A 25,070-nucleotide genomic window follows, 5' to 3' on the forward strand; every position below is an offset into this window, starting at 1 on the left:
GGGGGCGGGGCGGGGGCTGGGGCATGTGTGCTTGTAACATACAGAAACGCCCACCAATCGTCACGGCCCGACAACAGCACCGACTCTGCAGTCGTAAAACTGGCATAGTTGGCAGCACGCTTTCACGCTTACGAGTAAAAGAAGCTACCCGGGACACCTTGTTTTCCTTTGACGTAGCGGTCAGGGGAGAGCGCGAACGCAGTCCCCCACTACCAGAAATTATGCAGTCGAGACTCCCACATTTGGGGAATTCGCAGGGGTCAGCGCAACCGGAGTGCAATGGCTGAGCCTCGCCCTGGGTGAACCACCTTCTTGATCATGGTATCTCCCCTGCCAGGTAAGTATGAGTTGGAGTTGTCAGAGACGGTGGGGTCGGTTCCAGACACAGCACCCTGGCTGATGGTGGCCACACTGCACAATGCCAGAGTTCGGCGACATCAGCATTAGCTGACCCTCATCTGAGGCTTGTCCCCGAGGCGTTGCAAGCACTATACTGCAGTTTGACAAAGTTGCGCGGTGCACAAACTTTGCTGGTTTTATTGACTTTTCTCACGGTCGGAGCTCGGCCCAGACAAACTGGAATGTGCCTGTTTTTTTTCAAAAAACAGTAATGCATAAGCCGTGTATGCTCCCGTCTCTAAAGGTCTGTTGGACACGTTATCCCCTTATATAGAGAGAACTGCTTACTTTACCTTCTTTTCCAGCTGCAAAAGAGAGACGGTACACCCTGATCAACCTCCGGGGAAGGGAAAAATCAAGAGTGCACCACTAAGCGTACGACTCAGTAACCGCATCAGGGCTTTGAGCAACTTGTACCCTATCGATAAAGGAATGTGAGAAAAGCAAGGGACTCCCCTGGAAAAAACACCCCCACAAAACTCTATAGTTACATTGCACGTTTCCAGAGAATGTGCACCGTACCTGGAGGTAATGCAATACCGGGTCGATGCGTGGAGTGGAAGGAGCAAGCCCCCGTTCCGGCTCCCTGATCCAAAAATCAATTTAATATATGGTCCCCGGGTAGGGGACGTATCAGATATTAAACTGATAAGAACAGATACTACACTTGATCTTAGCCAAAAGGCCGAGAAGCGATGAGTCCAAAGCGTTTCGTGTTCCGTCCAAGCTCTTGGCACGATCCTCTCTTGTCACGGTGCCCTGTTTTCAAGCCAGCCTAACAATGGCTGCTGCTTAGCACCCCACCCAGTCTCCCCACTTTGCACCCCTGGTTCTTAGCGGAGACAGCCGTTTGACTTTTCACACACTCAAAGGGCTCAGCCTTACGGCCAAACCTACCAAAAATAGCTTAAACTCGTTGGCGTTCCTCTCCACGGAAGTCTTTAGTAAAAGGCGAAAGACTTGTGCGTTATGAAGAGAAACCAGAGTCAGTACGGCCTTCGCCTTGAGGGCAGCCGAGAACCCCAGTCGTCCCAGCCACCACCGTCACGGTAGGCCTCTCTTTGCGCCGCCGTTCCAAATCCCAGATCGCACCCGTCAGCTACCCTGCCCCGTACTGTCACATGCGCTATCCAATGGGGTTTGCGGAGGGTTAGGCTTAGGCGGAAAGCCCCGCCTTTGGGGGCGGGGGCGGGGGCATGTGTGCTTGTAACATACAGAAACGCCCACCAATCGTCACGGCCCGACAACAGCACCGACTCTGCAGTCGTAAAACTGGCATAGTTGGCAGCACGCTTTCACGCTTACGAGTAAAAGAAGCTACCCGGGACACCTTGTTTTCCTTTGACGTAGCGGTCAGGGAGAGCGCGAACGCAGTCCCCACTACCAGAAATTATGCAGTCGAGACTCCCACATTTGGGGAATTCGCAGGGGTCAGCGCAACCGGAGTGCAATGGCTGAGCCTCGCCCTGGGTGAACCACCTTCTTGATCATGGTATCTCCCCTGCCAGGTAAGTATGAGTTGGAGTTGTCAGAGACGGTGGGGTCGGTTCCAGACACAGCACCCTGGCTGATGGTGGCCACACTGCACAATGCCAGAGTTCGGCGACATCAGCATTAGCTGACCCTCATCTGAGGCTTGTCCCGAGGCGTTGCAAGCACTATACTGCAGTTTGACAAAGTTGCGCGGTGCACAAACTTTGCTGGTTTTATTGACTTTTCTCACCGGTCGGAGCTCGGCCCAGACAAACTGGAATGTGCCTGTTTTTTTTCAAAAAACAGTAATGCATAAGCCGTGTATGCTCCCGTCTCTAAAGGTCTGTTGGACACGTTATCCCCTTATATAGAGAGAACTGCTTACTTTACCTTCTTTTCCAGCTGCAAAAGAGAGACGGTACACCCTGATCAACCTCCGGGGAAGGGAAAAATCAAGAGTGCACCACTAAGCGTACGACTCAGTAACCGCATCAGGGCTTTGAGCAACTTGTACCCTATCGATAAAGGAATGTGAGAAAAGCAAGGGACTCCCCTGGAAAAAACACCCCCACAAAACTCTATAGTTACATTGCACGTTTCCAGAGAATGTGCACCGTACCTGGAGGTAATGCAATACCGGGTCGATGCGTGGAGTGGAAGGAGCAAGCCCCCGTTCCGGCTCCCTGATCCAAAAATCAATTTAATATATGGTCCCCGGGTAGGGGACGTATCAGATATTAAACTGATAAGAACAGATACTACACTTGATCTTAGCCAAAAGGCCGAGAAGCGATGAGTCCAAAGCGTTTCGTGTCCGTCCAAGCTCTTGGCACGATCCTCTCTTGTCACGGTGCCCTGTTTTCAAGCCAGCCTAACAATGGCTGCTGCTTAGCACCCCCACCCAGTCTCCCCACTTTGCACCCCTGGTTCTTAGCGGAGACAGCCGTTTGACTTTTCACACACTCAAAGGGCTCAGCCTTACGGCCAAACCTACCAAAAATAGCTTAAACTCGTTGGCGTTCCTCTCCACGGAAGTCTTTAGTAAAAGGCGAAAGACTTGTGCGTTATGAAGAGAAACCAGAGTCAGTACGGCCTTCGCCTTGAGGGCAGCCGAGAACCCCAGTCGTCCCAGCCACCACCGTCACGGTAGGCCTCTCTTTGCGCCTGCCGCGTTCCAAATCCCAGATCGCACCCGTCAGCTACCCTGCCCCGTACTGTCACATGCGCTATCCAATGGGGTTTGCGGAGGGTTAGCTTAGGCGGAAAGCCCCGCCTTTGGGGGCGGGGCTGGGGCATGTGCTTGTAACATACAGAAACGCCCACCAATCGTCACGGCCCGACAACAGCACCGACTCTGCAGTCGTAAAACTGGCATAGTTGGCAGCACGCTTTCACGCTTACGAGTAAAAGAAGCTACCCGGGACACCTTGTTTTCCTTTGACGTAGCGGTCAGGGAGAGCGAACGCAGTCCCCCACTACCAGAAATTATGCAGTCGAGACTCCCACATTTGGGGAATTCGCAGGGGTCAGCGCAACCGGAGTGCAATGGCTGAGCCTCGCCCTGGGTGAACCACCTTCTTGATCATGGTATCTCCCCTGCCAGGTAAGTATGAGTTGGAGTTGTCAGAGACGGTGGGGTCGGTTCCAGACACAGCACCCTGGCTGATGGTGGCCACACTGCACAATGCCAGAGTTCGGCGACATCAGCATTAGCTGACCCTCATCTGAGGCTTGTCCCCGAGGCGTTGCAAGCACTATACTGCAGTTTGACAAAGTTGCGCGGTGCACAAACTTTGCTGGTTTTATTGACTTTTCTCACCGGTCGGAGCTCGGCCCAGACAAACTGGAATGTGCCTGTTTTTTTTCAAAAAACAGTAATGCATAAGCCGTGTATGCTCCGTCTCTAAAGGTCTGTTGGACACGTTATCCCCTTATATAGAGAGAACTGCTTACTTTACCTTCTTTTCCAGCTGCAAAAGAGAGACGGTACACCCTGATCAACCTCCGGGGAAGGGAAAAATCAAGAGTGCACCACTAAGCGTACGACTCAGTAACCGCATCAGGGCTTTGAGCAACTTGTACCCTATCGATAAAGGAATGTGAGAAAAGCAAGGGACTCCCCTGGAAAAAACACCCCCCACAAAACTCTATAGTTACATTGCACGTTTCCAGAGAATGTGCACCGTACCTGGAGGTAATGCAATACCGGGTCGATGCGTGGAGTGGAAGGAGCAAGCCCCCGTTCCGGCTCCCTGATCCAAAAATCAATTTAATATATGGTCCCCGGGTAGGGGACGTATCAGATATTAAACTGATAAGAACAGATACTACACTTGATCTTAGCCAAAAGGCCGAGAAGCGATGAGTCCAAAGCGTTTCGTGTTCCGTCCAAGCTCTTGGCACGATCCTCTCTTGTCACGGTGCCCTGTTTTCAAGCCAGCCTAACAATGGCTGCTGCTTAGCACCCCCACCCAGTCTCCCCACTTTGCACCCCTGGTTCTTAGCGGAGACAGCCGTTTGACTTTTCACACACTCAAGGGCTCAGCCTTACGGCCAAACCTACCAAAATAGCTTAAACTCGTTGGCGTTCCTCTCCACGGAAGTCTTTAGTAAAAGGCGAAAGACTTGTGCGTTATGAAGAGAAACCAGAGTCAGTACGGCCTTCGCCTTGAGGGCAGCCGAGAACCCCAGTCGTCCCAGCCACCACCGTCACGGTAGGCCTCTCTTTGCGCCTGCCGCGTTCCAAATCCCAGATCGCACCCGTCAGCTACCCTGCCCCGTACTGTCACATGCGCTATCCAATGGGGTTTGCGGAGGGTTAGGCTTAGGCGGAAAGCCCCGCCCTTGGGGGGCGGGGGGGGCTGGGGCATGTGTGCTTGTAACATACAGAAACGCCCACCAATCGTCACGGCCCGACAACAGCACCGACTCTGCAGTCGTAAAACTGGCATAGTTGGCAGCACGCTTTCACGCTTACGAGTAAAAGAAGCTACCGGGACACCTTGTTTTCCTTTGACGTAGCGGTCAGGGAGAGCGCGAACGCAGTCCCCCACTACCAGAAATTATGCAGTCGAGACTCCCACATTTGGGGAATTCGCAGGGGTCAGCGCAACCGGAGTGCAATGGCTGAGCCTCGCCCTGGGTGAACCACCTTCTTGATCATGGTATCTCCCCTGCCAGGTAAGTATGAGTTGGAGTTGTCAGAGACGGTGGGGTCGGTTCCAGACACAGCACCCTGGCTGATGGTGGCCACACTGCACAATGCCAGAGTTCGGCGACATCAGCATTAGCTGACCCTCATCTGAGGCTTGTTTTTGCAACTATACTGCAGTTTGACAAAGTTGCGCGGTGCACAAACTTTGCTGGTTTTATTGACTTTTCTCACCGGTCGGAGCTCGGCCCAGACAAACTGGAATGTGCCTGTTTTTTTTCAAAAAACAGTAATGCATAAGCCGTGTATGCTCCCGTCTCTAAAGGTCTGTTGGACACGTTATCCCCTTATATAGAGAGAACTGCTTACTTACCTTCTTTTCCAGCTGCAAAAGAGAGACGGTACACCCTGATCAACCTCCGGGGAAGGGAAAAATCAAGAGTGCACCACTAAGCGTACGACTCAGTAACCGCATCAGGGCTTTGAGCAACTTGTACCCTATCGATAAAGGAATGTGAGAAAAGCAAGGGACTCCCCTGGAAAAAACACCCCCCACAAAACTCTATAGTTACATTGCACGTTTCCAGAGAATGTGCACCGTACCTGAGGTAATGCAATACCGGGTCGATGCGTGGAGTGGAAGGAGCAAGCCCCCGTTCCGGCTCCCTGATCCAAAAATCAATTTAATATATGGTCCCCGGGTAGGGGACGTATCAGATATTAAACTGATAAGAACAGATACTACACTTGATCTTAGCCAAAAGGCCGAGAACGATGAGTCCAAAGCGTTTCGTGTTCCGTCCAAGCTCTTGGCACGATCCTCTCTTGTCACGGTGCCCTGTTTTCAAGCCAGCCTAACAATGGCTGCTGCTTAGCACCCCACCCAGTCTCCCCACTTTGCACCCCTGGTTCTTAGCGGAGACAGCCGTTTGACTTTTCACACACTCAAAGGGCTCAGCCTTACGGCCAAACCTACCAAAAATAGCTTAAACTCGTTGGCGTTCCTCTCCACGGAAGTCTTTAGTAAAAGGCGAAAGACTTGTGCGTTATGAAGAGAAACCAGAGTCAGTACGGCCTTCGCCTTGAGGGCAGCCGAGAACCCCAGTCGTCCCAGCCACCACCGTCACGGTAGGCCTCTCTTTGCGCCTGCCGCGTTCCAAATCCCAGATCGCACCCGTCAGCTACCCTGCCCCGTACTGTCACATGCGCTATCCAATGGGGTTTGCGGAGGGTTAGGCTTAGGCGGAAAGCCCCGCCTTTGGGGGGCGGGGCGGGGCATGTGTGCTTGTAACATACAGAAACGCCCACCAATCGTCACGGCCCGACAACAGCACCGACTCTGCAGTCGTAAAACTGGCATAGTTGGCAGCACGCTTTCACGCTTACGAGTAAAAGAAGCTACCCGGGACACCTTGTTTTCCTTTGACGTAGCGGTCAGGGAGAGCGCGAACGCAGTCCCCCACTACCAGAAATTATGCAGTCGAGACTCCCACATTTGGGGAATTCGCAGGGGTCAGCGCAACCGGAGTGCAATGGCTGAGCCTCGCCCTGGGTGAACCACCTTCTTGATCATGGTATCTCCCCTGCCAGGTAAGTATGAGTTGGAGTTGTCAGAGACGGTGGGGTCGGTTCCAGACACAGCACCCTGGCTGATGGTGGCCACACTGCACAATGCCAGAGTTCGGCGACATCAGCATTAGCTGACCCTCATCTGAGGCTTGTCCCCGAGGCGTTGCAAGCACTATACTGCAGTTTGACAAAGTTGCGCGGTGCACAAACTTTGCTGGTTTTATTGACTTTTCTCACCGGTCGGAGCTCGGCCCAGACAAACTGGAATGTGCCTGTTTTTTTTCAAAAAACAGTAATGCATAAGCCGTGTATGCTCCCGTCTCTAAAGGTCTGTTGGACACGTTATCCCCTTATATAGAGAGAACTGCTTACTTTACCTTCTTTTCCAGCTGCAAAAAGAGGAGACGGTACACCCTGATCAACCTCCGGGAAGGGAAAAATCAAGAGTGCCACCACTAAGCGTACGACTCAGTAACCGCATCAGGGCTTTGAGCAAACTTGTACCCTATCGATAAAGGAATGTGAGAAAAGCAAGAGGACTCCCCTGGAAAAAACACCCCCCACAAAACTTCTATAGTTACATTGCACGTTTCCAGAGAATGTGCACCGTACCTGGAGGTAATGCAATACCGGGTCGATGCGTGGAGTGGAAAGGAGCAAGCCCCCGTTCCGGCTCCCTGATCCAAAAATCAATTTAATATATGGTCCCCGGGTAGGGGACGTATCAGATATTAAACTGATAAGAACAGATACTACACTTGATCTTAGCCAAAAGGCCGAGAAGCGATGAGTCCAAAGCGTTTCGTGTACCGTCCAAGCTCTTGGCACGATCCTCTCTTGTCACGGTGCCCTGTTTTCAAGCCAGCCTAACAATGGCTGCTGGCTTAGCACCCCCCACCCAGTCTCCCCACTTTGCACCCCTGGTTCTTAGCGGAGACAGCCGTTTGGACTTTTCACACACTCAAAGGGCTCAGCCTTACGGCCAAACCTACCAAAAATAGGCTTAAACTCGTTGGCGTTCCTCTCCACGGAAGTCTTTAGTAAAAGGCGAAAGACTTGTGCGTTATGAAGAGAAACCAGAGTCAGTTACGGCCTTCGCCTTGAGGGCAGCCGAGAACCCCAGTCGTCCCAGGCCACCACCGTCACGGTAGGCCTCTCTTTGCGCCTGCCGCGTTCCAAATCCCAAGATCGCACCCGTCAGCTACCCTGCCCCGTTACTGTCACATGGCGCTATCCAATGGGGTTTGCGGAGGGTTAGGCTTAGGCGGAAAGCCCCCCGCCTTTGGGGGGCGGGGGGCGGGGGCGGGGGCTGGGGGCATGTGTGCTTGTTTAACCATTACAGAAAACGCCCCACCAATCGGTCACGGGCCCCGACAACCAGCACCGACTCTGCAGTCGTATAAAACTGGCCATAGTTGGCAGCACCGCTTTCACGCTTACGAGTAAAAGGAAGCTACCCGGGACACCTTGTTTTCCTTTGACGTAGCGGTCAGGGGGAGAGCGCGAACGCAGTCCCCCACTACCAGAAATTATGCAGTCGAGACTCCCACATTTGGGGAATTCGCAGGGGTCAGCGCAACCCGGAGTGCAATGGCTGAGCCTCGCCCTGGGTGAACCACCTTCTTGATCATGGTATCTCCCCTGCCAGGGTAAGTATGAGTTGGGAGTTGTCAGAGACGGTGGGGTCGGTTCCAGACACAGCCACCCTGGCTGATGGTGGCCACACTGCCACAATGCCAGAGTTCGGCGACATCAGCATTTAGCTGACCCTCATCTGAGGCTTGTCCCCGAGGCGTTGCAAGCACTATACTGCAGTTTGACAAAGTTGCGCGGTGCACAAACTTTGCTGGTTTTATTGACTTTTCTCACCGGTCGGGAGCTCGGCCCAGACAAACTGGAATGTGCCTGTTTTTTTTCAAAAAACAGTAATGCATAAGCCGTGTATGCTCCCGTCTCTAAAGGTCTGTTGGACACGTTATCCCCTTCTATAGAGGAACTGCTTACTTTACCTTCTTTTCCAGCTGCAAAAGAGAGACGGTACACCCTGATCAACCTCCGGGGAAGGGAAAAATCAAGGAGTGCACCACTAAGCGTACGACTCAGTAACCGCATCAGGGCTTTGAGCAACTTGTACCCTATCGATAAAGGAATGTGAGAAAAGCAAGGGGACTCCCCTGGAAAAAACAACCCCCCACAAAACTCTATAGTTACATTGCACGTTTCCAGAGAATGTGCACCGTACCTGGAGGTAATGCAATACCGGGTCGATGCGTGGAGTGGAAGGAGCAAGCCCCCCGTTCCGGCTCCCTGATCCAAAAATCAATTTAATATATGGTCCCCGGGGTTAGGGGACGTATCAGATATTAAACTGATAAGAACAGATACTACACTTGATCTTAGCCAAAAGGGCCGAGAAGCGATGAGTCCAAAGCGTTTCGTGTTCCGTCCAAGCTCTTGGCACGATCCTCTCTTGTCACGGTGCCCTGTTTTCAAGCCAGCCTAACAATGGCTGCTGCTTAGCACCCCCACCCAGTCTCCCCACTTTGCACCCCTGGTTCTTAGCGGAGACAGCCGTTTGACTTTTCACACACTCAAAGGGCTCAGCCTTACGGCCAAACCTACCAAAAATAGCTTAAACTCGTTGGCGTTCCTCTCCACGGAAGTCTTTAGTAAAAGGCGAAAGACTTGTGCGTTATGAAGAGAAACCAGAGTCAGTACGGCCTTCGCCTTGAGGGCAGCCGAGAACCCCCAGTCGTCCCAGCCACCACCGTCACGGTAGGCCTCTCTTTGCGCCTGCCGCGTTCCAAATCCCAGATCGCACCCGTCAGCTACCCTGCCCCGTACTGTCACATGCGCTATCCAATGGGGTTTGCGGAGGGTTAGGCTTAGGCGGAAAGCCCCGCCTTTGGGGGGGCGGGGGCGGGGCTGGGCATGTGTGCTTGTAACATACAGAAACGCCCACCAATCGTCACGGCCCGACAACAGCACCGACTCTGCAGTCGTAAAACTGGCATAGTTGCAGCACGCTTTTCACGCTTACGAGTAAAAGAAGCTACCCGGGACACCTTGTTTTCCTTTGACGTAGCGGTCAGGGGAGAGCGCGAACGCAGTCCCCCACTACCAGAAATTATGCAGTCGAGACTCCCACATTTGGGGAATTCGCAGGGGTCAGCGCAACCGGAGTGCAATGGCTGAGCCTCGCCCTGGGTGAACCACCTTCTTGATCATGGTATCTCCCCTGCCAGGTAAGTATGAGTTGGAGTTGTCAGAGACGGTGGGGTCGGTTCCAGACACAGCACCCTGGCTGATGGTGGCCACACTGCACAATGCCAGAGTTCGGCGACATCAGCATTAGCTGACCCTCATCTGAGGCTTGTCCCCGAGGCGTTGCAAGCACTATACTGCAGTTTGACAAAGTTGCGCGGTGCACAAACTTTGCTGGTTTTATTGACTTTTCTCACCGGTCGGAGCTCGGCCCAGACAAACTGGAATGTGCCTGTTTTTTTTCAAAAAACAGTAATGCATAAGCCGTGTATGCTCCCGTCTCTAAAGGTCTGTTGGACACGTTATCCCCTTATATAGAGAGAACTGCTTACTTTACCTTCTTTTCCAGCTGCAAAAGAGAGACGGTACACCCTGATCAACCTCCGGGGAAGGGAAAAATCAAGAGTGCACCACTAAGCGTACGACTCAGTAACCGCATCAGGGCTTTGAGCAACTTGTACCCTATCGATAAAGGAATGTGAGAAAAGCAAGGGACTCCCCTGGAAAAAACACCCCCCACAAAACTCTATAGTTACATTGCACGTTTCCAGAGAATGTGCACCGTACCTGGAGGTAATGCAATACCGGGTCGATGCGTGGAGTGGAAGGAGCAAGCCCCCGTTCCGGCTCCCTGATCCAAAAATCAATTTAATATATGGTCCCCGGGTAGGGGACGTATCAGATATTAAACTGATAAGAACAGATACTACACTTGATCTTAGCCAAAAGGCCGAGAAGCGATGAGTCCAAAGCGTTTCGTGTTCCGTCCAAGCTCTTGGCACGATCCTCTCTTGTCACGGTGCCCTGTTTTCAAGCCAGCCTAACAATGGCTGCTGCTTAGCACCCCCACCCAGTCTCCCCACTTTGCACCCCTGGTTCTTAGCGGAGACAGCCGTTTGACTTTTCACACACTCAAAGGGCTCAGCCTTACGGCCAAACCTACCAAAAATAGCTTAAACTCGTTGGCGTTCCTCTCCACGGAAGTCTTTAGTAAAAGGCGAAAGACTTGTGCGTTATGAAGAGAAACCAGAGTCAGTACGGCCTTCGCCTTGAGGGCAGCCGAGAACCCCAGTCGTCCCAGCCACCACCGTCACGGTAGGCCTCTCTTTGCGCCTGCCGCGTTCCAAATCCCAGATCGCACCCGTCAGCTACCCTGCCCCGTACTGGTCACATGCGCTATCCAATGGGGTTTGCGGAGGGTTAGGCTTAGGCGGAAAGCCCCGCCTTTGGGGGGCGGGGGCGGGGGGCTGGGGCATGTGTGCTTGTAACATACAGAAACGCCCACCAATCGTCACGGCCCGACAACAGCACCGACTCTGCAGTCGTAAAACTGGCATAGTTGGCAGCACGCTTTCACGCTTACGAGTAAAAGAAGCTACCCGGGACACCTTGTTTTCCTTTGACGTAGCGGTCAGGGGAGAGCGCGAACGCAGTCCCCCACTACCAGAAATTATGCAGTCGAGACTCCCACATTTGGGGAATTCGCAGGGGTCAGCGCAACCGGAGTGCAATGGCTGAGCCTCGCCCTGGGTGAACCACCTTCTTGATCATGGTATCTCCCCTGCCAGGTAAGTATGAGTTGGAGTTGTCAGAGACGGTGGGGTCGGTTCCAGACACAGCACCCTGGCTGATGGTGGCCACACTGCACAATGCCAGAGTTCGGCGACATCAGCATTAGCTGACCCTCATCTGAGGCTTGTCCCGAGGCGTTGCAAGCACTATACTGCAGTTTGACAAAGTTGCGCGGTGCACAAACTTTGCTGGTTTTATTGACTTTTCTCACCGGTCGGAGCTCGGCCCAGACAAACTGGAATGTGCCTGTTTTTTTTCAAAAAACAGTAATGCATAAGCCGTGTATGCTCCCGTCTCTAAAGGTCTGTTGGACACGTTATCCCCTTACTATAGAGAGGAACTGCTTACTTTACCTTCTTTTCCAGCTGCAAAAGAGAGACGGTACACCCTGATCAACCTCCGGGGAAGGGAAAAATCAAGAGTGCACCACTAAGCGTACGACTCAGTAACCGCATCAGGGCTTTGAGCAACTTGTACCCTATCGATAAAGGAATGTGAGAAAAGCAAGGGACTCCCCTGGAAAAAACACCCCCCACAAAACTCTATAGTTACATTGCACGTTTCCAGAGAATGTGCACCGTACCTGGAGGTAATGCAATACCGGGTCGATGCGTGGAGTGGAAGGAGCAAGCCCCCGTTCCGGCTCCCTGATCCAAAAATCAATTTAATATATGGTCCCCGGGTAGGGGACGTATCAGATATTAAACTGATAAGAACAGATACTACACTTGATCTTAGCCAAAAGGCCGAGAAGCGATGAGTCCAAAGCGTTTCGTGTTCCGTCCAAGCTCTTGGCACGATCCTCTCTTGTCACGGTGCCCTGTTTTCAAGCCAGCCTAACAATGGCTGCTGCTTAGCACCCCCACCCAGTCTCCCCACTTTGCACCCCTGGTTCTTAGCGGAGACAGCCGTTTGACTTTTCACACACTCAAAGGGCTCAGCCTTACGGCCAAACCTACCAAAAATAGCTTAAACTCGTTGGCGTTCCTCTCCACGGAAGTCTTTAGTAAAAGGCGAAAGACTTGTGCGTTATGAAGAGAAACCAGAGTCAGTACGGCCTTCGCCTTGAGGGCAGCCGAGAACCCCAGTCGTCCCAGCCACCACCGTCACGGTAGGCCTCTCTTTGCGCCTGCCGCGTTCCAAATCCCAGATCGCACCCGTCAGCTACCCTGCCCCGTACTGTCACATGCGCTATCCAATGGGGTTTGCGGAGGGTTAGGCTTAGGCGGAAAGCCCCGCCTTTGGGGGGCGGGGGCGGGGCTGGGGCATGTGTGCTTGTAACATACAGAAACGCCCACCAATCGTCACGGCCCGACAACAGCACCGACTCTGCAGTCGTAAAACTGGCATAGTTGGCAGCACGCTTTCACGCTTACGAGTAAAAGAAGCTACCCGGGACACCTTGTTTTCCTTTGACGTAGCGGTCAGGGGAGAGCGCGAACGCAGTCCCCCACTACCAGAAATTATGCAGTCGAGACTCCCACATTTGGGGAATTCGCAGGGGTCAGCGCAACCGGAGTGCAATGGCTGAGCCTCGCCCTGGGTGAACCACCTTCTTGATCATGGTATCTCCCCTGCCAGGTAAGTATGAGTTGGAGTTGTCAGAGACGGTGGGGTCGGTTCCAGACACAGCACCCTGGCTGATGGTGGCCACACTGCACAATGCCAGAGTTCGGCGACATCAGCATTAGCTGACCCTCATCTGAGGCTTGTCCCCGAGGCGTTGCAAGCACTATACTGCAGTTTGACAAAGTTGCGCGGTGCACAAACTTTGCTGGTTTTATTGACTTTTCTCACCGGTCGGAGCTCGGCCCAGACAAACTGGAATGTGCCTGTTTTTTTTCAAAAAACAGTAATGCATAAGCCGTGTATGCTCCCGTCTCTAAAGGTCTGTTGGACACGTTATCCCCTTCTATAGAGGGAACTGCTTACTTTACCTTCTTTTCCAGCTGCAAAAGAGAGACGGTACACCCTGATCAACCTCCGGGGAAGGGAAAAATCAAGAGTGCACCACTAAGCGTACGACTCAGTAACCGCATCAGGGCTTTGAGCAACTTGTACCCTATCGATAAAGGAATGTGAGAAAAGCAAGGGACTCCCCTGGAAAAAACACCCCCCACAAAACTCTATAGTTACATTGCACGTTTCCAGAGAATGTGCACCGTACCTGGAGGTAATGCAATACCGGGTCGATGCGTGGAGTGGAAGGAGCAAGCCCCCGTTCCGGCTCCCTGATCCAAAAATCAATTTAATATATGGTCCCGGGTAGGGGACGTATCAGATATTAAACTGATAAGAACAGATACTACACTTGATCTTAGCCAAAAGGCCGAGAAGCGATGAGTCCAAAGCGTTTCGTGTTCCGTCCAAGCTCTTGGCACGATCCTCTCTTGTCACGGTGCCCTGTTTTCAAGCCAGCCTAACAATGGCTGCTGCTTAGCACCCCCACCCAGTCTCCCCACTTTGCACCCCTGGTTCTTAGCGGAGACAGCCGTTTGACTTTTCACACACTCAAAGGGCTCAGCCTTACGGCCAAACCTACCAAAAATAGCTTAAACTCGTTGGCGTTCCTCTCCACGGAAGTCTTTAGTAAAAGGCGAAAGACTTGTGCGTTATGAAGAGAAACCAGAGTCAGTACGGCCTTCGCCTTGAGGGCAGCCGAGAACCCCAGTCGTCCCAGCCACCACCGTCACGGTAGGCCTCTCTTTGCGCCTGCCGCGTTCCAAATCCCAGATCGCACCCGTCAGCTACCCTGCCCCGTACTGTCACATGCGCTATCCAATGGGGTTTGCGGAGGGTTAGGCTTAGGCGGAAAGCCCCGCCTTTGGGGGGCGGGGGGGTCGGGGGCTGGGGCATGTGTGCTTGTAACATACAGAAACGCCCACCAATCGTCACGGCCCGACAACAGCACCGACTCTGCAGTCGTAAAACTGGCATAGTTGGCAGCACGCTTTCACGCTTACGAGTAAAAGAAGCTACCCGGGACACCTTGTTTTCCTTTGACGTAGCGGTCAGGGGAGAGCGCGAACGCAGTCCCCCACTACCAGAAATTATGCAGTCGAGACTCCCACATTTGGGGAATTCGCAGGGGTCAGCGCAACCGGAGTGCAATGGCTGAGCCTCGCCCTGGGTGAACCACCTTCTTGATCATGGTATCTCCCCTGCCAGGTAAGTATGAGTTGGAGTTGTCAGAGACGGTGGGGTCGGTTCCAGACACAGCACCCTGGCTGATGGTGGCCACACTGCACAATGCCAGAGTTCGGCGACATCAGCATTAGCTGACCCTCATCTGAGGCTTGTCCCGAGGCGTTGCAAGCACTATACTGCAGTTTGACAAAGTTGCGCGGTGCACAAACTTTGCTGGTTTTATTGACTTTTCTCACCGGTCGGAGCTCGGCCCAGACAAACTGGAATGTGCCTGTTTTTTTTCAAAAAACAGTAATGCATAAGCCGTGTATGCTCCCGTCTCTAAAGGTCTGTTGGACACGTTATCCCCTTCTATAGAGGAACTGCTTACTTTACCTTCTTTTCCAGCTGCAAAAGAGAGACGGTACACCCTGATCAACCTCCGGGGAAGGGAAAAATCAAGAGTGCACCACTAAGCGTACGACTCAGTAACCGCATCAGGGCTTTGAGCAACTTGTACCCTATCGATAAAGGAATGTGAGAAAAGCAAGGGACTCCCCTGGAAAAAACACCCCCCACAAAACTCTATAGTTACATTGCACGTTTCCAGAGAATGTGCACCGTACCTGGAGGTAATGCAATACCGGGTCGATGCGTGGAGTGGAAGGAGCAAGCCCCCGTTCCGGCTCCCTGATCCAAAAATCAATTTAATATATGGTCCCCGGGTAGGGGACGTATCAGATATTAAACTGATAAGAACAGATACTACACTTGATCTTAGCCAAAAGGCCGAGAAGCGATGAGTCCAAAGCGTTTCGTGTTCCGTCCAAGCTCTTGGCACGATCCTCTCTTGTCACGGTGCCCTGTTTTCAAGCCAGCCTAACAATGGCTGCTGCTTAGCACCCCCACCCAGTCTCCCCACTTTGCACCCCTGGTTCTTAGCGGAGACAGCCGTTTGACTTTTCACACACTCAAAGGGCTCAGCCTTACGGCCAAACCTACCAAAAATAGCTTAAACTCGTTGGCGTTCCTCTCCACGGAAGTCTTTAGTAAAAGGCGAAAGACTTGTGCGTTATGAAGAGAAACCAGAGTCAGTACGGCCTTCGCCTTGAGGGCAGCCGAGAACCCCAGTCGTCCCAGCCACCACCGTCACGGTAGGCCTCTCTTTGCGCCTGCCGCGTTCCAAATCCCAGATCGCACCCGTCAGCTACCCTGCCCGTACTGTCACATGCGCTATCCAATGGGGTTTGCGGAGGGTTAGGCTTAGGCGGAAAGCCCCGCCTTTGGGGGGCGGGGGCGGGGGGGGGCATGTGTGCTTGTAACATACAGAAACGCCCACCAATCGTCACGGCCCGACAACAGCACCGACTCTGCAGTCGTAAAACTGGCATAGTTGGCAGCACGCTTTCACGCTTACGAGTAAAAGAAGCTACCCGGGACACCTTGTTTTCCTTTGACGTAGCGGTCAGGGGAGAGCGCGAACGCAGTCCCCCACTACCAGAAATTATGCAGTCGAGACTCCCACATTTGGGGAATTCGCAGGGGTCAGCGCAACCGGAGTGCAATGGCTGAGCCTCGCCCTGGGTGAACCACCTTCTTGATCATGGTATCTCCCCTGCCAGGTAAGTATGAGTTGGAGTTGTCAGAGACGGTGGGGTCGGTTCCAGACACAGCACCCTGGCTGATGGTGGCCACACTGCACAATGCCAGAGTTCGGCGACATCAGCATTAGCTGACCCTCATCTGAGGCTTGTCCCCGAGGCGTTGCAAGCACTATACTGCAGTTTGACAAAGTTGCGCGGTGCACAAACTTTGCTGGTTTTATTGACTTTTCTCACCGGTCGGAGCTCGGCCCAGACAAACTGGAATGTGCCTGTTTTTTTTCAAAAAACAGTAATGCATAAGCCGTGTATGCTCCCGTCTCTAAAGGTCTGTTGGACACGTTATCCCCTTCTATAGAGGGAACTGCTTACTTTACCTTCTTTTCCAGCTGCAAAAGAGAGACGGTACACCCTGATCAACCTCCGGGGAAGGGAAAAATCAAGAGTGCACCACTAAGCGTACGACTCAGTAACCGCATCAGGGCTTTGAGCAACTTGTACCCTATCGATAAAGGAATGTGAGAAAAGCAAGGGACTCCCCTGGAAAAAACACCCCCCACAAAACTCTATAGTTACATTGCACGTTTCCAGAGAATGTGCACCGTACCTGGAGGTAATGCAATACCGGGTCGATGCGTGGAGTGGAAGGAGCAAGCCCCCGTTCCGGCTCCCTGATCCAAAAATCAATTTAATATATGGTCCCCGGGTAGGGGACGTATCAGATATTAAACTGATAAGAACAGATACTACACTTGATCTTAGCCAAAAGGCCGAGAAGCGATGAGTCCAAAGCGTTTCGTGTTCCGTCCAAGCTCTTGGCACGATCCTCTCTTGTCACGGTGCCCTGTTTTCAAGCCAGCCTAACAATGGCTGCTGCTTAGCACCCCCACCCAGTCTCCCCACTTTGCACCCCTGGTTCTTAGCGGAGACAGCCGTTTGACTTTTCACACACTCAAAGGGCTCAGCCTTACGGCCAAACCTACCAAAAATAGCTTAAACTCGTTGGCGTTCCTCTCCACGGAAGTCTTTAGTAAAAGGCGAAAGACTTGTGCGTTATGAAGAGAAACCAGAGTCAGTACGGCCTTCGCCTTGAGAGCAGCCGAGAACCCCAGTCGTCCCAGCCACCACCGTCACGGTAGGCCTCTCTTTGCGCCTGCCGCGTTCCAAATCCCAGATCGCACCCGTCAGCTACCCTGCCCCGTACTGTCACATGCGCTATCCAATGGGGTTTGCGGAGGGTTAGGCTTAGGCGGAAAGCCCCGCCTTTGGGGGGCGGGGGCGGGGGCTGGGGCATGTGTGCTTGTAACATACAGAAAAGCCCACCAATCGTCACGGCCCGACAACAGCACCGACTCTGCAGTCGTAAAACTGGCATAGTTGGCAGCACGCTTACGAGTAAAAGAAGCTACCCGGGACACCTTGTTTTCCTTTGACGTAGCGGTCAAGGGAGAGCGCGAACGCAGTCCCCCACTACCAGAAATTATGCAGTCGAGACTCCCACATTTGGGGAATTCGCAGGGGTCAGCGCAACCGGAGTGCAATGGCTGAGCCTCGCCCCGGGTGAACCACCTTCTTGATCATGGTATCTTCCCTGCCAGGTAAGTATGAGTTGGAGTTGTCAGAGACGGTGGGGTCGGTTCCAGACACAGCACCCTGGCTGATGGTGGCCACACTGCACAATGCCAGAGTTCGGCGACATCAGCATTCTTTTCCAGCTGCAAAAGAGAGACGGTACACCCTGATCAACCTCCGGGGAAGGGAAAAATCAAGAGTGCACCACTAAGCGTACGACTCAGTAACCGCATCAGGGCTTTGAGCAACTTGTACCCTATCGATAAAGGAATGTGAGAAAAGCAAGGGACTCCCCTGGAAAAAACACCCCCCACAAAACTCTATAGTTAGGCGGAAAGCCCCGCCTTTGGGGGGCGGGGGCGGGGGAATGTGTGCTTGTAACATACAGAAACGCCCACCAATCGTCACGGCCCGACAACAGCACCGACTCTGCAGTCGTAAAACTGGCATAGTTGGCAGCACGCTTTCACGCTTACGAGTAAAAGAAGCTACCCGGGACACCTTGTTTTCCTTTGACGTAGCGGTCAGGGGAGAGCGCGAACGCAGTCCCCCACTACCAGAAATTATGCAGTCGAGACTCCCACATTTGGGGAATTCGCAGGGGTCAGCGCAACCGGAGTGCAATGGCTGAGCCTCGCCCTGGGTGAACCACCTTCTTGATCATGGTATCTCCCCTGCCAGGTAAGTATGAGTTGGAGTTGTCAGAGACGGTGGGGTCGGTTCCAGACACAGCACCCTGGCTGATGGTGGCCACACTGCACAATGCCAGAGTTCGGCGACATCAGCATTAGCTGACCCTCATCTGAGGCTTGTCCCCGAGGCGTTGCAAGCACTATACTGCAGTTTGACAAAGTTGCGCGGTGCACAAACTTTGCTGGTTTTATTGACTTTTCTCACCGGTCGGAGCTCGGCCCAGACAAACTGGAATGTGCCTGTTTTTTTTCAAAAAACAGTAATGCATAAGCCGTGTATGCTCCCGTCTCTAAAGGTCTGTTGGACACGTTATCCCCTTCTATAGAGGGAACTGCTTACTTTACCTTCTTTTCCAGCTGCAAAAGAGAGACGGTACACCCTGATCAACCTCCGGGGAAGGGAAAAATCAAGAGTGCACCACTAAGCGTACGACTCAGTAACCGCATCAGGGCTTTGAGCAACTTGTACCCTATCGATAAAGGAATGTGAGAAAAGCAAGGGACTCCCCTGGAAAAAACACCCCCCACAAAACTCTATAGTTACATTGCACGTTTCCAGAGAATGTGCACCGTACCTGGAGGTAATGCAATACCGGGTCGATGCGTGGAGTGGAAGGAGCAAGCCCCCGTTCCGGCTCCCTGATCCAAAAATCAATTTAATATATGGTCCCCGGGTAGGGGACGTATCAGATATTAAACTGATAAGAACAGATACTACACTTGATCTTAGCCAAAAGGCCGAGAAGCGATGAGTCCAAAGCGTTTCGTGTTCCGTCCAAGCTCTTGGCACGATCCTCTCTTGTCACGGTGCCCTGTTTTCAAGCCAGCCTAACAATGGCTGCTGCTTAGCACCCCCACCCAGTCTCCCCACTTTGCACCCCTGGTTCTTAGCGGAGACAGCCGTTTGACTTTTCACACACTCAAAGGGCTCAGCCTTACGGCCAAACCTACCAAAAATAGCTTAAACTCGTTGGCGTTCCTCTCCACGGAAGTCTTTAGTAAAAGGCGAAAGACTTGTGCGTTATGAAGAGAAACCAGAGTCAGTACAGCCTTCGCCTTGAGGGCAGCCGAGAACCCCAGTCGTCCCAGCCACCACCGTCACGGTAGGCGTCTCTTTGCGCCTGCCGCGTTCCAAATCCCAGATCGCACCCATCAGCTACCCTGCCCCGTACTGTCACATGCGCTATCCAATGGGGTTTGCGGAGGGTTAGGCTTAGGCGGAAAGCCCCGCCTTTGGGGGGCGGGGGCGGGGGCATGTGTGCTTGTAACATACAGAAAAGCCCACCAATCGTCACGGCCCGACAACAGCACCGACTCTGCAGTCGTAAAACTGGCATAGTTGGCAGCACGCTTTCATGCTTACGAGTAAAAGAAGCTACCCGGGACACCTTGTTTTCCTTTGACGTAGCGGTCAGGGGAGAGCGCGAACGCAGTCCCCCACTACCAGAAATTATGCAGTCGAGACTCCCACATTTGGGGAATTCGCAGGGGTCAGCGCAACCGGAGTGCAATGGCTGAGCCTCGCCCTGGGTGAACCACCTTCTTGATCATGGTATCTCCCCTGCCAGGTAAGTATGAGTTGGAGTTGTCAGAGACGGTGGGGTCGGTTCCAGACACAGCACCCTGGCTGATGGTGGCCACACTGCACAATGCCAGAGTTCGGCGACATCAGCATTCTTTTCCAGCTGCAAAAGAGAGACGGTACACCCTGATCAACCTCCGGGGAAGGGAAAAATCAAGAGTGCACCACTAAGCGTACGACTCAGTAACCGCATCAGGGCTTTGAGCAACTTGTACCCTATCGATAAAGGAATGTGAGAAAAGCAAGGGACTCCCCTGGAAAAAACACCCCCCACAAAACTCTATAGTTAGGCGGAAAGCCCCGCCTTTGGGGGGCGGGGGCGGGGGAATGTGTGCTTGTAACATACAGAAACGCCCACCAATCGTCACGGCCCGACAACAGCACCGACTCTGCAGTCGTAAAACTGGCATAGTTGGCAGCACGCTTTCACGCTTACGAGTAAAAGAAGCTACCCGGGACACCTTGTTTTCCTTTGACGTAGCGGTCAGGGGAGAGCGCGAACGCAGTCCCCCACTACCAGAAATTATGCAGTCGAGACTCCCACATTTGGGGAATTCGCAGGGGTCAGCGCAACCGGAGTGCAATGGCTGAGCCTCGCCCTGGGTGAACCACCTTCTTGATCATGGTATCTCCCCTGCCAGGTAAGTATGAGTTGGAGTTGTCAGAGACGGTGGGGTCGGTTCCAGACACAGCACCCTGGCTGATGGTGGCCACACTGCACAATGCCAGAGTTCGGCGACATCAGCATTAGCTGACCCTCATCTGAGGCTTGTCGCCGAGGCGTTGCAAGCACTATACTGCAGTTTGACAAAGTTGCGCGGTGCACAAACTTTGCTGGTTTTATTGACTTTTCTCACCGGTCAGAGCTCGGCCCAGACAAACTGGAATGTGCCTGTTTTTTTTCAAAAAACAGTAATGCATAAGCCGTGTATGCTCCCGTCTCTAAAGGTCTGTTGGACACGTTATCCCCTTCTATAGAGGGAACTGCTTACTTTACCTTCTTTTCCAGCTGCAAAAGAGAGACGGTACACCCTGATCAACCTCCGGGGAAGGGAAAAATCAAGAGTGCACCACTAAGCGTACGACTCAGTAACCGCATCAGGGCTTTGAGCAACTTGTACCCTATCGATAAAGGAATGTGAGAAAAGCAAGGGACTCCCCTGGAAAAAACACCCCCCACAAAACTCTATAGTTACATTGCACGTTTCCAGAGAATGTGCACCGTACCTGGAGGTAATGCAATACCGGGTCGATGCGTGGAGTGGAAGGAGCAAGCCCCCGTTCCGGCTCCCTGATCCAAAAATCAATTTAATATATGGTCCCCAGGTAGGGGACGTATCAGATATTAAACTGATAAGAACAGATACTACACTTGATCTTAGCCAAAAGGCCGAGAAGCGATGAGTCCAAAGCGTTTCGTGTTCGTCCAAGCTCTTGGCACGATCCTCTCTTGTCACGGTGCCCTGTTTTCAAGCCAGCCTAACAATGGCTGCTGCTTAGCACCCCCACCCAGTCTCCCCACTTTGCACCCCTGGTTCTTAGCGGAGACAGCCGTTTGACTTTTCACACACTCAAAGGGCTCAGCCTTACGGCCAAACCTACCAAAAATAGCTTAAACTCGTTGGCGTTCCTCTCCACGGAAGTCTTTAGTAAAAGGCGAAAGACTTGTGCGTTATGAAGAGAAACCAGAGTCAGTACGGCCTTCGCCTTGAGGGCAGCCGAGAACCCCAGTCGTCCCAGCCACCACCGTCACGGTAGGCCTCTCTTTGCGCCTGCCGCGTTCCAAATCCCAGATCGCACCCGTCAGCTACCCTGCCCCGTACTGTCACATGCGCTATCCAATGGGGGTTTGCGGAGGGTTAGGCTTAGGCGGAAAGCCCCGCCTTTGGGGGGCGGGGGCGGGGGCATGTGTGCTTGTAACATACAGAAACGCCCACCAATCGTCACGGCCCGACAACAGCACCGACTCTGCAGTCGTAAAACTGGCATAGTTGGCAGCACGCTTTCACGCTTACGAGTAAAAGAAGCTACCCGGGACACCTTGTTTTCCTTTGACGTAGCGGTCAGGGGAGAGCGCGAACGCAGTCCCCCACTACCAGAAATTATGCAGTCGAGACTCCCACATTTGGGGAATTCGCAGGGGTCAGCGCAACCGGAGTGCAATGGCTGAGCCTCGCCCTGGGTGAACCACCTTCTTGATCATGGTATCTCCCCTGCCAGGTAAGTATGAGTTGGAGTTGTCAGAGACGGTGGGGTCGGTTCCAGACACAGCACCCTGGCTGATGGTGGCCACACTGCACAATGCCAGAGTTCGGCGACATCAGCATTAGCTGACCCTCATCTGAGGCTTGTCGCCGAGGCGTTGCAAGCACTATACTGCAGTTTGACAAAGTTGCGCGGTGCACAAACTTTGCTGGTTTTATTGACTTTTCTCACCGGTCGGAGCTCGGCCCAGACAAACTGGAATGTGCCTGTTTTTTTTCAAAAAACAGTAATGCATAAGCCGTGTATGCTCCCGTCTCTAAAAGGTCTGTTGGACACGTTATCCCCTTCTATAGAGGGAACTGCTTACTTTACCTTCTTTTCCAGCTGCAAAAGAGAGACGGTACACCCTGATCAACCTCCGGGGAAGGGAAAAATCAAGAGTGCACCACTAAGCGTACGACTCAGTAACCGCATCAGGGCTTTGAGCAACTTGTACCCTATCGATAAAGGAATGTGAGAAAAGCAAGGGACTCCCCTGGAAAAAACACCCCCCACAAAACTCTATAGTTACATTGCACGTTTCCAGAGAATGTGCACCGTACCTGGAGGTAATGCAATACCGGGTCGATGCGTGGAGTTGGAAGGAGCAAGCCCCCGTTCCGGCTCCCTGATCCAAAAATCAATTTAATATATGGTCCCCGGGTAGGGGACGTATCAGATATTAAACTGATAAGAACAGATACTACACTTGATCTTAGCCAAAAGGCCGAGAAGCGATGAGTCCAAAGCGTTTCGTGTTCCGTCCAAGCTCTTTGGCACGATCCTCTCTTGTCACGGTGCCCTGTTTTCAAGCCAGCCTAACAATGGCTGCTGCTTAGCACCCCCACCCAGTCTCCCCACTTTGCACCCCTGGTTCTTAGCGGAGACAGCCGTTTGACTTTTCACACACTCAAAGGCTCAGCCTTACGGCCAAACCTACCAAAAATAGCTTAAACTCGTTGGCGTTCCTCTCCACGGAAGTCTTTAGTAAAAGGCGAAAGACTTGTGCGTTATGAAGAGAAACCAGAGTCAGTACGGCCTTCGCCTTGAGGGCAGCCGAGAACCCCAGTCGTCCCAGCCACCACCGTCACGGTAGGCCTCTCTTTGCGCCTGCCGCGTTCCAAATCCCAGATCGCACCCGTCAGCTACCCTGCCCCCGTACTGTCACATGCGCTATCCAATGGGGTTTGCGGAGGGTTAGGCTTAGGCGGAAAGCCCCGCCTTTGGGGGGCGGGGCGGGGGCATGGGGCATGTGTGCTTGTAACATACAGAAACGCCCACCAATCGTCACGGCCCGACAACAGCACCGACTCTGCAGTCGTAAAACTGGCATAGTTGGCAGCACGCTTTCACGCTTACGAGTAAAAGAAGCTACCCGGGACACCTTGTTTCCTTTGACGTAGCGGTCAGGGGAGAGCGCGGAACGCAGTCCCCCCACTACCAGAAATTATGCAGTCGAGACTCCCACATTTGGGGAATTCGCAGGGTCAGCGCAACCGGAGTGCAATGGCTGAGCCTCGGCCCTGGTGAACCACCTTCTTGATCATGGTATCTCCCCTGCCAGGTAAGTATGAGTTGGAGTTGTCAGAGACGGTGGGCGGTTCCAGACACAGCACCCTGGCTGATGGTGGCCACACTGCACAATGCCAGAGTTCGGCGACATCAGCATTAGCTGACCCTCATCTGAGGCTTGTCCCGAGGCGTTGCAAGCACTATACTGCAGTTTGACAAAGTTGCGCGGTGCACAAACTTTGCTGGTTTTATTGACTTTTCTCACCGGTCGGAGCTCGGCCCAGACAAACTGGAATGTGCCTGTTTTTTTTCAAAAAACAGTAATGCATAAGCCGTGTATGCTCCCGTCTCTAAAGGTCTGTTGGACACGTTATCCCTTCTATAGAGGGAACTGCTTACTTTACCTTCTTTTCCAGCTGCAAAAGAGAGACGGTACACCCTGATCAACCTCCGGGAAGGGAAAAATCAAGAGTGCACCACTAAGCGTACGACTCAGTAACCGCATCAGGGCTTTGAGCAACTTGTACCCTATCGATAAAGGAATGTGAGAAAAGCAAGGGACTCCCTGGAAAAAACACCCCCACAAAACTCTATAGTTACATTGCACGTTTCCAGAGAATGTGCACCGTACCTGGAGGTAATGCAATACCGGGTCGATGCGTGGAGTGGAAGGAGCAAGCCCCGTTCCGGCTCCCTGATCCAAAAATCAATTTAATATATGGTCCCCGGGTAGGGACGTATCAGATATTAAACTGATAAGAACAGATACTACACTTGATCTTTAGCCAAAAGGCCGAGAAGCGATGAGTCCAAAGCGTTTCGTGTTCCGTCCAAGCTCTTGGCACGATCCTCTCTTGTCACGGTGCCCTGTTTTCAAGCCAGCCTAACAATGGCTGCTGCTTAGCACCCCCACCCAGTCTCCCCACTTTGCACCCCTGGTTCTTAGCGGAGACAGCCGTTTGACTTTTCACACACTCAAAGGGCTCAGCCTTACGGCCAAACCTACCAAAAAATAGCTTAAACTCGTTGGCGTTCCTCTCCACGGAAGTCTTTAGTAAAAGCGAAAGACTTGTGCGTTATGAAGAGAAACCAGAGTCAGTACGGCCTTCGCCTTGAGGGCAGCGAGAACCCCAGTCGTCCAGCCACCACCGTCACGGTAGGCCTCTCTTTGCGCCTGCCGCGTTCCAAATCCCAGATCGCACCCGTCAGCTACCCTGCCCCGTACTGTCACATGCGCTATCCAATGGGGTTTGCGGAGGGTTAGGCTTAGGCGGAAAGCCCCGCCTTTGGGGCGGGGCGGGGGCTGGGGCATG

General features: G+C 52.9%; 47 non-coding genes across 47 annotated transcripts; all 47 read right to left on the bottom strand.

Moving 5' to 3' along the window:
- Positions 1-181: 181 nt before the first annotated feature.
- LOC127140109 (U1 spliceosomal RNA) lies at positions 182-345 on the bottom strand. Its single transcript, XR_007810462.1, has one exon. It is a non-coding gene; the product is annotated as a U1 spliceosomal RNA (small nuclear RNA).
- A 560-nt stretch (positions 346-905) lies between these two features.
- On the bottom strand, positions 906-1,096 carry LOC127140126 (U2 spliceosomal RNA). Its single transcript, XR_007810479.1, has one exon. It is a non-coding gene; the product is annotated as a U2 spliceosomal RNA (small nuclear RNA).
- A 180-nt stretch (positions 1,097-1,276) lies between these two features.
- On the bottom strand, positions 1,277-1,388 carry LOC127140140 (U5 spliceosomal RNA). Its single transcript, XR_007810493.1, has one exon. It is a non-coding gene; the product is annotated as a U5 spliceosomal RNA (small nuclear RNA).
- Positions 1,389-1,753: 365 nt separating this feature from the next.
- Positions 1,754-1,915, bottom strand: LOC127140117 (U1 spliceosomal RNA). The gene has a single exon (XR_007810470.1). It is a non-coding gene; the product is annotated as a U1 spliceosomal RNA (small nuclear RNA).
- A 560-nt stretch (positions 1,916-2,475) lies between these two features.
- LOC127140127 (U2 spliceosomal RNA) lies at positions 2,476-2,666 on the bottom strand. Its single transcript, XR_007810480.1, has one exon. It is a non-coding gene; the product is annotated as a U2 spliceosomal RNA (small nuclear RNA).
- A 180-nt stretch (positions 2,667-2,846) lies between these two features.
- Positions 2,847-2,958, bottom strand: LOC127140141 (U5 spliceosomal RNA). The gene has a single exon (XR_007810494.1). It is a non-coding gene; the product is annotated as a U5 spliceosomal RNA (small nuclear RNA).
- Positions 2,959-3,321: 363 nt separating this feature from the next.
- LOC127140121 (U1 spliceosomal RNA) lies at positions 3,322-3,483 on the bottom strand. The gene has a single exon (XR_007810474.1). It is a non-coding gene; the product is annotated as a U1 spliceosomal RNA (small nuclear RNA).
- A 561-nt stretch (positions 3,484-4,044) lies between these two features.
- On the bottom strand, positions 4,045-4,235 carry LOC127140128 (U2 spliceosomal RNA). Its single transcript, XR_007810481.1, has one exon. It is a non-coding gene; the product is annotated as a U2 spliceosomal RNA (small nuclear RNA).
- Positions 4,236-4,411: 176 nt separating this feature from the next.
- Positions 4,412-4,526, bottom strand: LOC127140154 (U5 spliceosomal RNA). Its single transcript, XR_007810507.1, has one exon. It is a non-coding gene; the product is annotated as a U5 spliceosomal RNA (small nuclear RNA).
- A 370-nt stretch (positions 4,527-4,896) lies between these two features.
- On the bottom strand, positions 4,897-5,060 carry LOC127140115 (U1 spliceosomal RNA). The gene has a single exon (XR_007810468.1). It is a non-coding gene; the product is annotated as a U1 spliceosomal RNA (small nuclear RNA).
- A 550-nt stretch (positions 5,061-5,610) lies between these two features.
- LOC127140137 (U2 spliceosomal RNA) lies at positions 5,611-5,799 on the bottom strand. Its single transcript, XR_007810490.1, has one exon. It is a non-coding gene; the product is annotated as a U2 spliceosomal RNA (small nuclear RNA).
- A 180-nt stretch (positions 5,800-5,979) lies between these two features.
- Positions 5,980-6,091, bottom strand: LOC127140143 (U5 spliceosomal RNA). The gene has a single exon (XR_007810496.1). It is a non-coding gene; the product is annotated as a U5 spliceosomal RNA (small nuclear RNA).
- Positions 6,092-6,457: 366 nt separating this feature from the next.
- On the bottom strand, positions 6,458-6,621 carry LOC127140116 (U1 spliceosomal RNA). Its single transcript, XR_007810469.1, has one exon. It is a non-coding gene; the product is annotated as a U1 spliceosomal RNA (small nuclear RNA).
- Positions 6,622-7,188: 567 nt separating this feature from the next.
- Positions 7,189-7,380, bottom strand: LOC127140125 (U2 spliceosomal RNA). The gene has a single exon (XR_007810478.1). It is a non-coding gene; the product is annotated as a U2 spliceosomal RNA (small nuclear RNA).
- A 184-nt stretch (positions 7,381-7,564) lies between these two features.
- LOC127140139 (U5 spliceosomal RNA) lies at positions 7,565-7,677 on the bottom strand. The gene has a single exon (XR_007810492.1). It is a non-coding gene; the product is annotated as a U5 spliceosomal RNA (small nuclear RNA).
- A 406-nt stretch (positions 7,678-8,083) lies between these two features.
- LOC127140118 (U1 spliceosomal RNA) lies at positions 8,084-8,249 on the bottom strand. Its single transcript, XR_007810471.1, has one exon. It is a non-coding gene; the product is annotated as a U1 spliceosomal RNA (small nuclear RNA).
- Positions 8,250-8,818: 569 nt separating this feature from the next.
- On the bottom strand, positions 8,819-9,013 carry LOC127140136 (U2 spliceosomal RNA). The gene has a single exon (XR_007810489.1). It is a non-coding gene; the product is annotated as a U2 spliceosomal RNA (small nuclear RNA).
- Positions 9,014-9,194: 181 nt separating this feature from the next.
- On the bottom strand, positions 9,195-9,306 carry LOC127140144 (U5 spliceosomal RNA). The gene has a single exon (XR_007810497.1). It is a non-coding gene; the product is annotated as a U5 spliceosomal RNA (small nuclear RNA).
- A 375-nt stretch (positions 9,307-9,681) lies between these two features.
- Positions 9,682-9,845, bottom strand: LOC127140120 (U1 spliceosomal RNA). The gene has a single exon (XR_007810473.1). It is a non-coding gene; the product is annotated as a U1 spliceosomal RNA (small nuclear RNA).
- A 562-nt stretch (positions 9,846-10,407) lies between these two features.
- Positions 10,408-10,598, bottom strand: LOC127140129 (U2 spliceosomal RNA). Its single transcript, XR_007810482.1, has one exon. It is a non-coding gene; the product is annotated as a U2 spliceosomal RNA (small nuclear RNA).
- Positions 10,599-10,779: 181 nt separating this feature from the next.
- On the bottom strand, positions 10,780-10,891 carry LOC127140145 (U5 spliceosomal RNA). Its single transcript, XR_007810498.1, has one exon. It is a non-coding gene; the product is annotated as a U5 spliceosomal RNA (small nuclear RNA).
- Positions 10,892-11,268: 377 nt separating this feature from the next.
- LOC127140131 (U1 spliceosomal RNA) lies at positions 11,269-11,432 on the bottom strand. The gene has a single exon (XR_007810484.1). It is a non-coding gene; the product is annotated as a U1 spliceosomal RNA (small nuclear RNA).
- Positions 11,433-11,995: 563 nt separating this feature from the next.
- On the bottom strand, positions 11,996-12,186 carry LOC127140130 (U2 spliceosomal RNA). The gene has a single exon (XR_007810483.1). It is a non-coding gene; the product is annotated as a U2 spliceosomal RNA (small nuclear RNA).
- A 181-nt stretch (positions 12,187-12,367) lies between these two features.
- On the bottom strand, positions 12,368-12,479 carry LOC127140146 (U5 spliceosomal RNA). Its single transcript, XR_007810499.1, has one exon. It is a non-coding gene; the product is annotated as a U5 spliceosomal RNA (small nuclear RNA).
- Positions 12,480-12,853: 374 nt separating this feature from the next.
- Positions 12,854-13,017, bottom strand: LOC127140142 (U1 spliceosomal RNA). Its single transcript, XR_007810495.1, has one exon. It is a non-coding gene; the product is annotated as a U1 spliceosomal RNA (small nuclear RNA).
- A 562-nt stretch (positions 13,018-13,579) lies between these two features.
- LOC127140135 (U2 spliceosomal RNA) lies at positions 13,580-13,769 on the bottom strand. Its single transcript, XR_007810488.1, has one exon. It is a non-coding gene; the product is annotated as a U2 spliceosomal RNA (small nuclear RNA).
- A 181-nt stretch (positions 13,770-13,950) lies between these two features.
- On the bottom strand, positions 13,951-14,062 carry LOC127140147 (U5 spliceosomal RNA). The gene has a single exon (XR_007810500.1). It is a non-coding gene; the product is annotated as a U5 spliceosomal RNA (small nuclear RNA).
- Positions 14,063-14,440: 378 nt separating this feature from the next.
- LOC127140153 (U1 spliceosomal RNA) lies at positions 14,441-14,604 on the bottom strand. Its single transcript, XR_007810506.1, has one exon. It is a non-coding gene; the product is annotated as a U1 spliceosomal RNA (small nuclear RNA).
- A 560-nt stretch (positions 14,605-15,164) lies between these two features.
- On the bottom strand, positions 15,165-15,355 carry LOC127140132 (U2 spliceosomal RNA). The gene has a single exon (XR_007810485.1). It is a non-coding gene; the product is annotated as a U2 spliceosomal RNA (small nuclear RNA).
- A 181-nt stretch (positions 15,356-15,536) lies between these two features.
- Positions 15,537-15,648, bottom strand: LOC127140148 (U5 spliceosomal RNA). Its single transcript, XR_007810501.1, has one exon. It is a non-coding gene; the product is annotated as a U5 spliceosomal RNA (small nuclear RNA).
- Positions 15,649-16,020: 372 nt separating this feature from the next.
- Positions 16,021-16,184, bottom strand: LOC127140110 (U1 spliceosomal RNA). The gene has a single exon (XR_007810463.1). It is a non-coding gene; the product is annotated as a U1 spliceosomal RNA (small nuclear RNA).
- Positions 16,185-16,746: 562 nt separating this feature from the next.
- On the bottom strand, positions 16,747-16,937 carry LOC127140133 (U2 spliceosomal RNA). The gene has a single exon (XR_007810486.1). It is a non-coding gene; the product is annotated as a U2 spliceosomal RNA (small nuclear RNA).
- A 181-nt stretch (positions 16,938-17,118) lies between these two features.
- LOC127140149 (U5 spliceosomal RNA) lies at positions 17,119-17,230 on the bottom strand. The gene has a single exon (XR_007810502.1). It is a non-coding gene; the product is annotated as a U5 spliceosomal RNA (small nuclear RNA).
- Positions 17,231-17,597: 367 nt separating this feature from the next.
- On the bottom strand, positions 17,598-17,761 carry LOC127140119 (U1 spliceosomal RNA). The gene has a single exon (XR_007810472.1). It is a non-coding gene; the product is annotated as a U1 spliceosomal RNA (small nuclear RNA).
- A 491-nt stretch (positions 17,762-18,252) lies between these two features.
- On the bottom strand, positions 18,253-18,416 carry LOC127140111 (U1 spliceosomal RNA). Its single transcript, XR_007810464.1, has one exon. It is a non-coding gene; the product is annotated as a U1 spliceosomal RNA (small nuclear RNA).
- Positions 18,417-18,978: 562 nt separating this feature from the next.
- Positions 18,979-19,169, bottom strand: LOC127140134 (U2 spliceosomal RNA). The gene has a single exon (XR_007810487.1). It is a non-coding gene; the product is annotated as a U2 spliceosomal RNA (small nuclear RNA).
- Positions 19,170-19,350: 181 nt separating this feature from the next.
- On the bottom strand, positions 19,351-19,462 carry LOC127140150 (U5 spliceosomal RNA). The gene has a single exon (XR_007810503.1). It is a non-coding gene; the product is annotated as a U5 spliceosomal RNA (small nuclear RNA).
- A 369-nt stretch (positions 19,463-19,831) lies between these two features.
- On the bottom strand, positions 19,832-19,995 carry LOC127140112 (U1 spliceosomal RNA). The gene has a single exon (XR_007810465.1). It is a non-coding gene; the product is annotated as a U1 spliceosomal RNA (small nuclear RNA).
- Positions 19,996-20,486: 491 nt separating this feature from the next.
- Positions 20,487-20,650, bottom strand: LOC127140113 (U1 spliceosomal RNA). Its single transcript, XR_007810466.1, has one exon. It is a non-coding gene; the product is annotated as a U1 spliceosomal RNA (small nuclear RNA).
- A 562-nt stretch (positions 20,651-21,212) lies between these two features.
- Positions 21,213-21,403, bottom strand: LOC127140124 (U2 spliceosomal RNA). The gene has a single exon (XR_007810477.1). It is a non-coding gene; the product is annotated as a U2 spliceosomal RNA (small nuclear RNA).
- A 180-nt stretch (positions 21,404-21,583) lies between these two features.
- Positions 21,584-21,695, bottom strand: LOC127140151 (U5 spliceosomal RNA). Its single transcript, XR_007810504.1, has one exon. It is a non-coding gene; the product is annotated as a U5 spliceosomal RNA (small nuclear RNA).
- A 370-nt stretch (positions 21,696-22,065) lies between these two features.
- On the bottom strand, positions 22,066-22,229 carry LOC127140114 (U1 spliceosomal RNA). Its single transcript, XR_007810467.1, has one exon. It is a non-coding gene; the product is annotated as a U1 spliceosomal RNA (small nuclear RNA).
- Positions 22,230-22,792: 563 nt separating this feature from the next.
- LOC127140123 (U2 spliceosomal RNA) lies at positions 22,793-22,984 on the bottom strand. The gene has a single exon (XR_007810476.1). It is a non-coding gene; the product is annotated as a U2 spliceosomal RNA (small nuclear RNA).
- A 181-nt stretch (positions 22,985-23,165) lies between these two features.
- LOC127140152 (U5 spliceosomal RNA) lies at positions 23,166-23,277 on the bottom strand. Its single transcript, XR_007810505.1, has one exon. It is a non-coding gene; the product is annotated as a U5 spliceosomal RNA (small nuclear RNA).
- A 375-nt stretch (positions 23,278-23,652) lies between these two features.
- On the bottom strand, positions 23,653-23,817 carry LOC127140122 (U1 spliceosomal RNA). Its single transcript, XR_007810475.1, has one exon. It is a non-coding gene; the product is annotated as a U1 spliceosomal RNA (small nuclear RNA).
- A 555-nt stretch (positions 23,818-24,372) lies between these two features.
- On the bottom strand, positions 24,373-24,562 carry LOC127140138 (U2 spliceosomal RNA). The gene has a single exon (XR_007810491.1). It is a non-coding gene; the product is annotated as a U2 spliceosomal RNA (small nuclear RNA).
- Positions 24,563-24,743: 181 nt separating this feature from the next.
- On the bottom strand, positions 24,744-24,855 carry LOC127140155 (U5 spliceosomal RNA). Its single transcript, XR_007810508.1, has one exon. It is a non-coding gene; the product is annotated as a U5 spliceosomal RNA (small nuclear RNA).
- Positions 24,856-25,070: the final 215 nt, after the last annotated feature.

The sequence above is a fragment of the Lates calcarifer genome, unplaced genomic scaffold (genome assembly GCF_001640805.2).
Source record: "Lates calcarifer isolate ASB-BC8 unplaced genomic scaffold, TLL_Latcal_v3 _unitig_2352_quiver_3821, whole genome shotgun sequence".
NCBI lineage: Eukaryota > Metazoa > Chordata > Actinopteri > Centropomidae > Lates > Lates calcarifer.